This window comes from Pogoniulus pusillus, chromosome 16 (genome assembly GCF_015220805.1).
Source record: "Pogoniulus pusillus isolate bPogPus1 chromosome 16, bPogPus1.pri, whole genome shotgun sequence".
Lineage (NCBI taxonomy): Eukaryota > Metazoa > Chordata > Aves > Piciformes > Lybiidae > Pogoniulus > Pogoniulus pusillus.
This window is the reverse complement of record NC_087279.1, coordinates 25302982-25316319: the sequence shown is the minus strand read 5'-3', so window position 1 is coordinate 25316319 and position 13338 is coordinate 25302982.

Here is a 13338-nt window from a genome sequence, read left to right as displayed (position 1 = left end):
GCCACATACAGAGTAGAACAGTAGAAATTTAATTCCCAGCTGTTGTGTGGAAATTTTTGTAGCTCTGGGTTTCCATTCCACTTGCACCAAGGCTCTGCTCACTCTCTGTAACCAGACTCCTTCTGTGTCCAGTTTGCCCACTTTCAGCCTTGTGGACTCATTTGGCTTTATTTGCACAGGTTGTTTCTCTGAGTATGGAAATGGGCAATTAGTTCTGGTCTCCCTTGGAAAGGTGTTTTACCTGCATTTCCTTTGACTTTTAACTGTTGTAAATTGCAAGTGAACGCAATGCCAAAGGAATGCTTTTGCCTTGGCTCCAGCAGGCAGAGTCACACCCCGGTGAGAGTGGGGTTGCTGTCCTGGGCAACTGTCTGCCTGATGGCTGCCCCTCACTTCAGCAAGGCTGGATGCAAGCTCTGCTCCCCAGCTTTTTGTAGCTTAAAGCCAAAAGGCACATCAGTGAGAACTGCCCCTTCCACAGAAAGCTCACAGCAGTGCAACAGTGCAAGCTGCAGGTAATCCTCTCTGTGAAAGTTGTAACTGGGATTTAGTTAGCCTTTAAATCTTGACGTTTCAGCCTGCGTTAGTAAAGCTCTGTAGGACTGAGCACTTAGCAAAGCAGGAGGAAACTGTTCAAGCTGACACGGTGTTACTTCCACGAGACACCTTTATTATTCTCGCAGAGAAAGTCTGGGAGCTGTGGAGTAATGTCCTGGATGTGCTTTTACCATTCTGCTTGTCAGGCCTGTTCTCTCCATCCAGAAAAGCAGCTGGTATCATGCACAGCTGGTGTGACTGGAACAACACCTCAGTGCAAATCAGTCACCAGATAGATCCTGAGCAGGGCTGGCCCTTTGCAGTGGAGTCTGCTTCCCCAGTCCAGTGCTGTGCCCTTTGCCTTGCCGTCTAAGGTGAGACTTCCCTGGTGATCTGGGGGGGAGATGGTCACCTACAATAGTATCTGGTTATCACAGACTGCCCCAAGTGCTTCCCTTGTGCTGAGGTGTGACACAGTATGAGCTGTGTATTCTGAGAGTGGCCTGAAGCACAGGTGTGAGCAGCCCTGCTGGGCAAGAAGAGCTGGGAAGTCTGTTTGACAGGGCTGGGTGCTAGAAAACCAACAAACTGTCATAAAAGCTGCCAACTGAGTTGCAGAAATCCAAAACCTCCTAAGCTTGTTGCTTTATTACATGACAGGTAAAATGCTGCTGCTAGGTGCTGCTATAAGCACCTGAAGCAATTGTGAGATCTCGTGCTCTGGGTTTGGTTTTGCTGCCTTTTGTTGCAGTCAGCTCTAGCAAGGGGCACACAGGTCAAAGCAGATCATTTATTATCTCGAATTATTTCCTCTTCCTCTACTAAACTTCCTGAGGCTTTCCCCAGTTTTCCACCCACATAGCTTGCTCCCTGTGCTTCCTCACTACTTATGCTGTTGTCCTCGGAACCACAGAGCCCGCAGCACTGGGTTTGGCAAGACTTGCATAGTTGACCAGCTGGTCCGGAGCTGGAGCAGTGGGATAAGCATCCAGCTACCTACCTGGGACCTGGTTCTGCTCTGCTTTGCTCATCTGACATCACCAGTCTAACAGCATGCTACTGGCAGGCATCAGAAACTGGTTGATGATGGTGCACACCAACCCTAAAAGGGGTCTTAGCAACCCTCTCTAGGCTTCTTCTGTTGGTGTCTTGGCAGGCTAAGACTTTGACCTCCTGCTTCGCTCACTTTTGTACAACAGGAATAAATGCAGGAGGAACGGTTTGACCTTCCTGTTCAGCAGTGTTGGGCTCTGAAGCAGAGCTCTGTTGCAGAAGAGGTACAGGCAGGCATGCTCATAAGAGGAATGAAAAGCATAGGAGAGCTTGGTACATAGGTAAAGGGCTGCTATAGAAGGAGAAGAAATGCTCTACCTCAAGAAGAAATGGCCTTCTTCAAGTCCAGTGTGGACAAGACAAGCAGTGAGAAGCTTTCACTGCGATAAGGGATGTTTAGGTCAGACTTGTAGCTGTGAGGTAAGCCAAGGAACCGACTGTGAAATCTTCAATGAGTGCTTTTTAGAGTGAGATTAACATCTGTCAGGAGTGGCTTAAAGACACCTTGATTTTTGCCTCAGGATGGAGGGTTGGATGAGTTGACCTTCCAGCCTGATCTGACAGGATTTAATGCTGGTAAGGTTTTGTTTCCTGGCTCATAGGTACTGGGAGAATAAGCAGGACAGATCTGGTAGATTCTTCAAAGAAACTGTTTTTAATTTAGTCACCAGGCATGATCTGCAGCTGTCAGGGAAATGAAAAGCAGCTTATGCAAAGTCAAGCCTTGCCCTAAGAATGGGAGCGTTGTTACTGCAGCGCAGGAGCGGCTGAGCGGAGAATCAGGGGAATCGATCAACTTTAATGTGTTTAATTTAAAAAGGAACAGGTTGCACCAACTATTTTTTCCCATAGTTAATGAGGCCCATTCATAAGCAGAATAACAGGATTTGTCTGTCACCCAGAGGAAATCATGGGATGTGTATTTGTACTTTGGTGCAAAACTTGTGTTGCTCACAGTGATTTAAAACTCTTTTCCCAGCCCAGCTGCAGTCAGTTTGATGTCAGGATCCTTTCATCTGGAGACAGATGTACCCTTGGTAGAATCCTGAACACATCTGTGTCTTTGTTCAGCCTTACAAAGTAGCTGCCAAAGATTAAAAATAAAAGTATACATGGATTATTGCACATTATTCCTCAGCCAGAACTGTTGTGAGATAAGATTTGTCTTAACCGAGACCTGGTAGCCTCCTTCCTGCCAGCTGCAAATGGATCTTTAGTGCAGATGTGCAATAGGCCTTTGCCTTGTGCTGTTCTGCCCATGGTGGGTGCTGAGTGGTGTAGAGATGGTGATAGTAGAATCTGGTCCTCTGTGTTCTGGGGACATTCCTTTTATATAGGACTCTGAACACTGAAGAGGGAAAAGATTTTCTGTGTATCTTGGACCACAGTGTCAGGCTGGAGGCAGGACTCACCTCTGTTCTGGTGTGTGGGTAGATGCAAGTTGCTTCCAGTGAGCGACACCTTCCACGTTCTGCTTACTTAAGTACAGAGTGGCTTTCATGGGCAGGCTGAGGGCAGTATACTGGGAGGAACCCACAGGACTGGAATTGGGATGGTAGGTGGCTCCTCTCTGGGTCTCAGGGAAGGATTTTCTATGTCTTACCCTGCTCGCAAGGAAGAAGCTCCAGGTTGGATTAAGGGTTTCCCACATCTGTCCTCCTTGTGTCCTTACAGTGCTCCTACATCATCAGGAAGGAGGAAGCAAGAGCAGTGCCATGGACACAAGTCTCTTCTTCCACCATCTTAGGACAAGATGTGCTTTGTTCCAGCCCTTCTTGTGTTTGCAAACATGGAGGAACAGCCTGGCCCTCAATTCCCAATTAAATCCAGGCTAATTTGTAATGAAATTAACAAGAATAGCCAAGCCTGGAGACAAGGAAGCAACTGAGAGAGATGGGTTGGTCCATGAATGAATCGCTGTTGGGATGTGCAGCACGATGGAACTTGGACTCTGCTCTCTTACCGGAGCACCTTTCCTGAGGGTGCACATGCACACAAGCAGACCATGGTCGAAGAGGGCAGTGACAAAGTACCGGTAAGAGAATCTGGGAGAGGAGAGCTCAGAGAGCTCAAGCACAGGAATTTTTGCATTTCTCAAGATAAAAGATGAGCAAATGAGACATTTGATCTTTCTGTTCCAATCCACATAGAGAATTACAGGGCAGCAGAAGGCCACACAGCTGAACAAAGCTGTTCCCTTTAAGTTTACTTCAAATGTCTCTCTGCTTCGGCTCTGTGTCCTTCCAGACTTTCTCTCTGTAATTGCAATTGGCAACCTCTCTACAGCGGGATGTGAGTTGCTGCTCTCCAGCCGCTCCAAGACAGAAATAAACAAAACCCAGGTAAGGAAAGGCATTACAGCAAGTGCTTAGGAGAGATGCTCACCCTTTGTTTCACAGATGGGTCAGCAGGAGGGTTTAGAAAATGCCCTTTTCTTCAGCAGGGCTGCTTTGTTTGTCTCCCTGACCCCACACTGGCCCATAGGCAGCAGCTCAGCCCCATAGCAACTCTCCTTCCTTGTGCTTCCACTTGCAGGCTTTACCCTGCAAGACAGCACTGTTCAGGAAGAAATGGTTCTTTGTGCCCTGCCTCACTTGGCCTGCCTGCTTAGCAAAACTGGCCTTTGGCCCCAGCCACACAGGACCTGAGTCTTCATTCAAAGCGTATTGGCAGCAGCATAGTGTTCATCTGCAGCTGTAATGTCCTGGTCCGTAGGGGAGCCAGGTCTGTGGAAGCAGAGAATCTGCAGCTTTGGAGGGATTCATGCTGCTTTCAATAGCAGAGCAGCAGCACTGCCATCAGAGGGCTCATCCTCCATTCGCCAGCAAGCAAGGCGTGAGGTGAGGTTTGGTAGCAAGTGCAGACCACTGTGGGTCCTGCCCTTATGCACCTCTGCTGTGTGCTGACACAGCAAGCTTTGCTATGAAGGTGTAAAACCTTTATTATTAGAAGATATTGAGTCTAAAATCCTCTGCTGCTGCATAGATCATTAGGATATGCTTGACTCAGTTCTGAAAAGGGTGCCCAGAAAACTGGCCAGTGCTGGCAGCTCTGTGGAGGGAGCTCCCAGAGATGTTTGGCCAAGCCCAATTGTGAAGCTGCCGTTTTGTTTTTCCTCAGGCTGAAGCTGCTGGGCTGCTTCTCTCACTGGCCCTTCAGGTTGTGGGAATCCAGTGTAAGAGACAATAATGACAAGCAGTGTATAAGCATTTGGCTTTCATTCCCACAGCTTCGGGATGCGGGGGAGAAAAGACCGTGGGACACCTGGCCCAGGGGAAAAACAAGCCATGATGTGTGTTAAAGGCTGGGCTGTACTCGCCTCGATTATGCTAATGCATTGTCTGCATGATGGGATGAAAGGAGTCACCACGAGGGAGACAGGGGTCTTGTTGGGCTCACACTTTTGGTCCTCTGTCCTGCACAAGTCTTACACTTGCACTGGGCTGGAATAAAGAGCACCTGCTTCAATCCAAAGTGTGTCATTGCATTTGTCAGATTCCTAGCAGCAACCAGTGGTAGGGAACGTGGGCAGTGAGAGAAAGAAGCAGAGATGTTAGGGTTTGCATTTTCTGAGGGAACTATGAAAATAAAACCTCTAAAACAAAAGCTGCAGCATTCTTAGGGTCATTCCTGACTGAGCTCAATAGCAATTGCCAGCGCTGACCCAAGCAATCCAGTATTAATAGGCAACCAGACAAATCCCCAGTGTTCTCCTTGGACCCTCTCAACCTGTCCATGCTCTGAAGTTCAGTTTCATTGATGAGCACTGCTCAGCTTAAACCCCAAGTTCCTGAGGTACTGGAAAAGTCCTTAGTGCCAGCAGATTTTTCTACTGTTTTCCCAAAGGCTTTTCCCATGTTGTACAGCAGGAGAAACAACGCTTGAGATGTGAAGATGTTAATCCACTTTGAGCTGTGCTCTAAGCAAGCATGTGCAGAAAATGAAGCAATGCATTATTCTGCATTTAATTGCCCATAACTATTGCCTTGGAACCCTGGTGAAAGGCTTGCCACAGCACACCTCCACAGCCTGTCTGCTGAACATCTGGCAATCGGGCTCTACATTTGTTTCAGAGAATACTAGAGCAGAAAGTAAATCTTCTCAGCCGTGCAGACTGTCACTTGCAAGAGAATGCATCTTTTTTCCATTATCACTGTGATGGCTGCAGGATACTGCTGCTCTCCGACGCCTCTGTCCAGAATGCTGAGTGCCTCCTCCTCGCAGTGCTTTAGAACTAACACTCTAGCTGAAGTCTAAATCATAAAGAAGGACTAGGAGCTTCCTGGACAATTTTTTAATGGAAAATAAACAGGATAGAGGATTGGTTATAGAAGAAAAATAATAGATGAGTCTCTATCATTTCATTCTCTTGCTGGACTAGTACTGAACCTGCTGCACAAACCTTTCTTTTCTCTCTGCCACTTCCTGCCTCCTCCTCCTCTTCTGGTCCCTGCGCTGGCTGATCTTGCATGGCTCCAGTAACCTTGGCTGAGTATGTAACAGTGGGGGCCTGGTTTTCTCTCTGGGGGGAGAAGTTGGCTGTTAGCCCCTTCTGGGTTTGTCCAGGGGGGATCTGTCTGTTATTTTTAAATGGTAAATGATTGTAAATGTGTGCAAATACGTTTTGTACATATGCACTGTATCATATGCTGTTGGCTGCTAGCTTTGCTGTAAAACAGAGCTTTGTCTTCCTTCCAAACCTTCTGAGCTAGTCTGGTGATTTTTTTTCAGGGGTAATTTTAACCCTACCACACTCCTGGAGACAAACCTTGTGAAGGCAATGGCAGAGTAGCATTCGTTGTCCATGTATACAAGTCGGCCTTGGACCTTCAATCCTATTGATTTCCTTAACATTATCCATCTATTGATTTTTTGCTACCCTCTGGATTATACCTGTTGTAGAAATTGCTGCTCTCAAGCCTGAAGAATTCTTGCTGTCATGCTCCATCTGCTGAAGCCAGCCTTCTCTTGCATGACAGCAGCATTGGCTTTTCTAGTTGGGAAATTCCCATCTCCATCCTCATGAGACTACCATTTGAAAGCAGCTTACTTTCAAAAGACACCGAGGGGTCTGCCAGGGCTGTGCCTCCTTCTAACAATTGATTTCCAGCTTCATCATTAAAATTGAGCTTTTTCACATCACAGCTTGAGTTCTTCCCCAGCCATTTCCAGATCTGGCAAAGATCTGAAAAGGCAGCAGCAGAAGCAAAGCCCACGTTTGCAGGCTGCATGGCAGGACTTTTATGTACAGTGCCTTTTGTTCTGCCGTCTGATGCCAGCGTAACAGAACCACCCACACGCTCTGTTCGAGCCTCTTCTAAGAATGGGGTAATTCAGAAAGTGCCTGTGTCACTTCCAGCCTTCAGGACACAGCTGTAGAGTATCTCTGCAGACACCTCAGCACCCTCCAGCCCTAGCTCAGTACATGTGGTTCACAATGAAACATGAATTGGGCAGCTCATCAGTAGGTGCTACTTCAGTGGTTTGCAGTAAGCCCTTTTCCTCTCCTAGTGCAGCAGTATCACATCTGCTCTAATGCAGAGAGGGGTGGCTGAGACCCACCAGGTCTGTAAATGCCTGTTACTTTAATGAAGATGAGCTGCCTCTAAATTGAAATTGTGCTCAGTGGGTCTTTCTGCCAGGTATTTTTACAGGGTGGGTGATGGGGACTGTGGAAAGCTGCTTTTGAATGTATTCTCCAGTTTCTATCTTAAATGAAGCCACCGGGGAATGTCTCTGCTGTAGAAAGCCAAGGTTGAAATTGCTGTGCATTATTGAATGGGCAGGGCAGGCCTTTCAGCTGGGGAGGTCAGGCAGTGCAGGCTACTCTGGACATGCTGCTGATACACCAAGGACATTTTGGGTAAATATTAGCTAAGTAAGTTTGCAGCACTCGAGCAGGGATAGCAGCGGAGGTGTTACGGGCTTCGTCTGAAGGATTCTGTGACCCACACAGCCAGGTGTAACACAGTATTTGCTGATTGGAGTGATTGTCTGAAAGCCTTTGCTGGGAATGGGGATTCTTGGTAAAAGGAGCAATTTGAAGTGTGAAAATTCAGCCAGTGTTTAGATCTGTTCACAACTGAACTGTCGGAACAGATTTTTGTGTCTGAAGGATCTCTGGAAGAGAGCTGCTTTTCCTTCCAGTATACAGAAGTGTAACATTGTGGTGGGAATTTTAATGGGTAGGGTTTTTTCCACCTGCTTTCCCCCTTTGATTGTCAATCAAGTCTCTGTCATGCCCCAGACAGGGCAAAAGAAACCAGACTGGCAGAAAACAAAACGACTTTCTGATAAAATTCTACTCATTAATTAGACACAGTAAATACATCCATGAGGCTGCAATATTTCATTTCTCAGGCCTCAGCTGTGGGTGGAGAGCGAGGTGAGGACCACTGCCGCCAGGGCAGCCCTGGTGCTTCTGTTCTGTCCACTGTGGTGGGAGCAGCTGCTGCAGCCCCTCAGCTCCCATCCCTTCACTGCCTCTCCAGACTGGCTGGGTGCCAGCAATTATAAACTAATTGAGGGCTTTAAAAATGCATCTCTTCCCCAGTGCTTCTGCTCTGGTTAATGCTCTAACAATCCCCAGCAGAATTCTTCACAGGGGACTTTGCACCACTTCACTGTTTGCTCAGTGGAGTGTCTCAGGAGAGTGAGACTGTCTGGACACCCAGGAAAGACTCACTTTTCATACTGTCTTCTCTGCTGCTCCATCCTGCTGGGCAGTCTCGGCTTTGCAGTAGCTGAGATATCATCCTGATGCCCAGCTACGTCCAGGTCTCAGAGCTTCTGCATTTACTGAAACCATTGTGGTGCATGCAGTGATTTCTGCAGGGTGGAAATCAGGACATGGCTATGTGAGGGCAGGTTACACTGGTAGGTATTTTGATGCTTTTCTCTTATCTCAGTTTAAAAATAAAGTATAGCACTGTTGATAGCCTGAGAATTTCCCAGAAGTGGGAAGAAAACAGCTTCATCTCCTCCTCGCTGGCTTCTGGCCATTGCTGGACACATGATAAATGTATTACTGCATACTTTTCCTGGCAGTAGTAAGGAGCCCCAGTCAGTGGCCAAGAGCCCCTGTACCTGATATAATTGAAATAAGCAACACTCAAGTCAGGCAGTGCCCAGGAAAGCAGCAACCCTCTTCTGATTTGGAAGTCCTCCCCTGACTTGCAAGTCACTCCCCATTAGTCCTCAGTAACACACATTTATTCCCCATCTGTTGTGGAGAATGAAGACAGTTACCCATCCTCTTCCTCTGGCTTTTCCCCTGGCTCTGCATCTCCTCCCTGCTCACAGCATCTCCTGGCACCCTGCTCCTGTTCGTTTTGTAGTCACCAGGTAATAGAGTGCACCATGCATTTAGACCTCTGCTTTCATCCTTTTTGCTGGCTCCATGGAGTGTGGCTCAGGCCCTTGGTTAGTGAGAGTTCTGCCCAAGGAAGGACTCTGAGCACCAGCACATTAAATGCCCAGTAAATAGTAAGAAGCTGCTTTCACAACTAGATGAAGGTGCTCACTAGCACAGAGAAGGTGTTTGGAGTAAGTTTTGAATGCACAAACCAAGCATGGTGAGCCTTATCCTTCATCCTCCTGCCTGGTGTGGCTGCACAGAGGTGTCTGCGTTGTGACGGAGAAGCTTTATGTCACCTTTGCCCCTGTTTGTTCCAACCCCCATTTGCCAGGAGGAGCTGTTTGCATGGGTTAGTGCTCACTGCTGGTAAAGCTCATTGAGAGATTTATGAAAGGTAGCAGATCGAGATCAGGGGCTGTCAAATGGCAATAAGCAGAACAAAGAGCTCAGCACCGCAGCTATAGAGATCTCGCAATTAAAGTATTCAATGAAAGTATTTTATTGGAGTATATATAACCATTTGGTCCAATTATTCTGCCATTAAACATTAAGAATAATTGAACTAAACAGTGCCCAATAGAAGACATACATCTGCTCTGATGAATTTCTGCCAAAAGGCACTGAGAATCTTAGTACAAGCATTTTGTCAACCAAGATAATAGTATTTTTCTCTCCAGCTGATAAAGCAGGGCATTTGAATCTTATTTATGATGTATAAATTGGCTAATTTGTTACCAATACCAAACAGCCCATAAGAATCAGGCAGTGTAATGGCTAAGGAAATACTGACAGCTTCATCATTTGCTGCCTGCATGGAGTACAATATATGCTCAATTAATAGTGTGCAATTATCACAGAAACTGCGAGCAGGAACTAATTATACAGAAGCCAATCAAAAACAGCCCAAAGCAAGGCAGGATATATTTCAAGAACCTTGAGAATGATTTTTTTTTCTTCTTTAGTTTCTTCTGAATGACTTTTTTTTCTTCTTTAGTTCCTTTTATCCTTTCTCTGTGCTTGCCTTACCTCCGTGGAAGTGAAGAGCATGTGGCACCAACAGGAAGAACAAGTCGGCCAAGAGCCTGGCCATAGTGCTGTGGGTGAGCTCTAGCCCAGGCTTCAGTTTCACACGAGATGGAAAATCACAATGTTTTTCTATTTAAACTCGTTGCAGTTAGTGTGCAACTAGGGATAACCAAAACACAGTTAGATATTTTCCCTAAGGTATAAGAGACTGGCAGACAGTGACAGATGGGAACACTTTTACATGAGGTTTAAGGAGAAAATAGCATCTGAAAAAAAAAAAATGGTACACTCAAGGAAGGATCTTTTAACCCCCCTAGGAAGGGCAGCTCTTGGGACAAATACAGCACTGGCTTGTTAAATTCCTGATGGTCTCTTAAATACTCAGTAGTTGCTCAAGTAAGAAAGCATTCTGCCTTCTTCACTTGAGTTGAAAAAAGAGATCTCTATCTGCAAAATATCAATTTAAGCTGTTTCCTTGGCCTTGCTTTCCTTTAGCTCTCACAACTTGGGTAATGTTGGCCACTCTTGGAAATAAGCATTATTAAAAACACAGTAATCTGGAGAAAAAAGAAAGGAAATAGAAGAATCCCACTGAAGGCAAATCAAGTGAAGCACCAAGAAATTGCCAGGGTCTCAGATACTGAGAATATTTTCATAGACTCATAACATGATCTGGGTTGGAAGGGACCTTTTGAATGATCCTCATTAGCTTTGATAAATAAGTAATCATTCCTGACCCTAGAATTGATCAAAATTTCTTTTAATGGCAAGTTTAGTTAAAAATCTTAGTGTCTTTTACACAGCACCACATTTGGAGACCACAAAAATACAGTGCAAAGCAAAAAGCCCTCCACCCTAGAGCATCTCAAACTCATTATCTGGCAGTCACAGATAACCTGCTCAGAGGAGTCCTTTGAATTTGGAAGCAAAGTGCTTTACTCCCAGGTGACTGGGAAAGGAGTGGTTTGTATTTTTCCTCCAAAGACAACAATCTTCATTTGAAGCACTGTGGTTGCAGGTTTGTTTCTGCACTTAAAGACTAAGAGCCATTTGGAGTGGGTGCTTTCCACTGAAAGTTAGGGAACAGCAGTTTATACTGAAGCTAAAGGAATGTGGTGCTGGTTTTGGTGGGCTCAACGTGAGAAAGCCTGGGCTGGTCTGTATTTTCCCTGACTGTTTTTTGGCTTTCATAAGACAACTTCAGATGCATGAACTGTACTCTGCCTGTGACAGTAGCTTAGGAAGCAGCCCATGCACTTTGGTGCAAAGGAAGCCATTGGTCTCCAAGGGTTGTCAGAGGAGAGGGGAGTCCAAGCTTCCCTCTACCTGCTTTGTTATTGTTATGTTAGTTTCAGGACACAGTTATTCCATGAGATTCGGGGCTTGCTGGAAAACCTTTCATTCCACAGCCTGCATTCCTGCACCCAAGTATTCTCTCTGCTTAGTGAAAAACAAGGTTGTTTATCAGTGGAAATCATCAGTAGCTCCTGCAGGCTCAGTCCAGCAAAGACATCCTGCTGCAGGAGACCACTTAAGCATGTGCTTAGCTATAAGCAAAAATGGAAGACAGAAGTTGTATTCCCTGACAAATGATGATGAGCTTGTTAGCTTATTTTGTCCTTGGAGGGGGTCTACTGCACTTTCACCTATTTCCAGCTGTCTTGCACCCCAGACCTGCAGAAGAGTTTACTGCTTGCCCTCAGAAGAGAGTGCCTTGTCCCCCCCAGGTGCAGTTCTCAGTGCTGTTCCCCCAACACTGCTGCTTTGAGATTAAGCCCTAGGATTACTTTTGCTGGACACCTGATTTTGATAATGCATGCCCACAGTTTAATGCTCCTTCATCGTGTAAGGACTTCTCTCCACAACTACCTGAAAGGAGGTGGGCTTGCTGGGGCTTGTCTCTTCCTCTAGGCAACCAGTGACAGAACAAGGGGACACAGCCTCAAGCTGTGCCAGGGAAGTTTAAGCTGGATGTCAGGAAAAAAAAATCTTCACAGAAGGAGTGATTGGCATTGGAATGGGCTGCCCAGGGGGGTGGTGGAGTCACTGTCCCTGGAGGTGTTTAAATGAAGACTGAATGTGGCACTTGGTGCCATAGTTTAGTTGATTAGATGGTGTTGGATAATAGGTTGGACTTGATGATCCCAAAGGTCTTTTCCAACCTGGTTAATTCTGTGGTTCTGTGATTGTGTAGCACTCCACATGTTCTGGCATTCCTCAAAGCACAAGCACAGAGCTCAGTGATTCTCCCAGTGGACTGAAAATCACTGGTCTTGAGATGACTGGGATTTGGAAGACCAAATTAGTGCTGCACTGCGGAGGAGAATTAACAGGGTTCAGCACTTGAGTGGCTTAGCCTGCATGGTTGCTTCAGAGAGGAGCACCAGCTGATGTGAAAGCAGACCCCACAGGCTCACCCTACTGCAGTGGCAATGAAGGGGCTCAGCACCTTGCAGAACTAAGTTCTATTGTGCTAGCTAGCATCATCTGCAGTAGACACAAAGTGGTTTGGGTGGGCAATGTCCCTTAGGAAGAGAGGCACTAAAAGGCTGTGCAGGAGGCTTGCCTGTGTTCATGACTCTTGGCTGGTCTCCTGGGGGACCAGGACAAAGACACTTTTTGTTACTTTGTGCCTCAGTTTGATGCCTGGTAAAGGACCTTGCTTTCTTTTGTAAAAGCTAGGGCTGAAGAGTGATATTCCTCTGTACTGAAACTCACCATCGTTAGCTTATTCAATGTCATTCCTCCATGACTTAAAAATACTCCAAGTGGTTGCATTTATTTTCTCCAGACTTTTGGAGCTGTGAAGCCTTTTCATCTTTCCTGAGAGCTATTCAAATCCTGCTTTCTCCCCCAGTTCCTGGTATAAAGCTCCAATGCAGAGGAATGTCGGCACGCTAGGTTACATCGTTGTTTGGCACTCAATATCTTTGCACTTGCAAGCTCTTCAAGAGCAGCTAATAGCACCCTTCTAAACTCCAAAATGAGTTTTCTCAGTCCATTTGTGGCTAACCACATTAATCTTCTTCCCTGGGTCTGATACAGATTATGCAGCATACCTGTGCTCTCCGTGAGAAGCAGATTACCAGAGCAGCAGAGAGTGTAATGTACACCAATGCTCTCAAGTGTTTAGTCTCCTCTGCCAACAGAAAGTCCAGAGCTGCTTCAATTTGCATGGTCCGAGAAGCTTGCAGAGCTGAGAGGATTGGGAAGGCATAGTGAAACCCTCAGCAAAACCAACAAGAGCTTGTCACAAACATTTCTCTCTTTGCCTGGCCACTGGACACAGCTGTCCACAGCTGTCCACACTGCATTCAGCATACAAAACTCCCTGGGGCTGGTTCAAGGCTCTTCTGCACATGAAA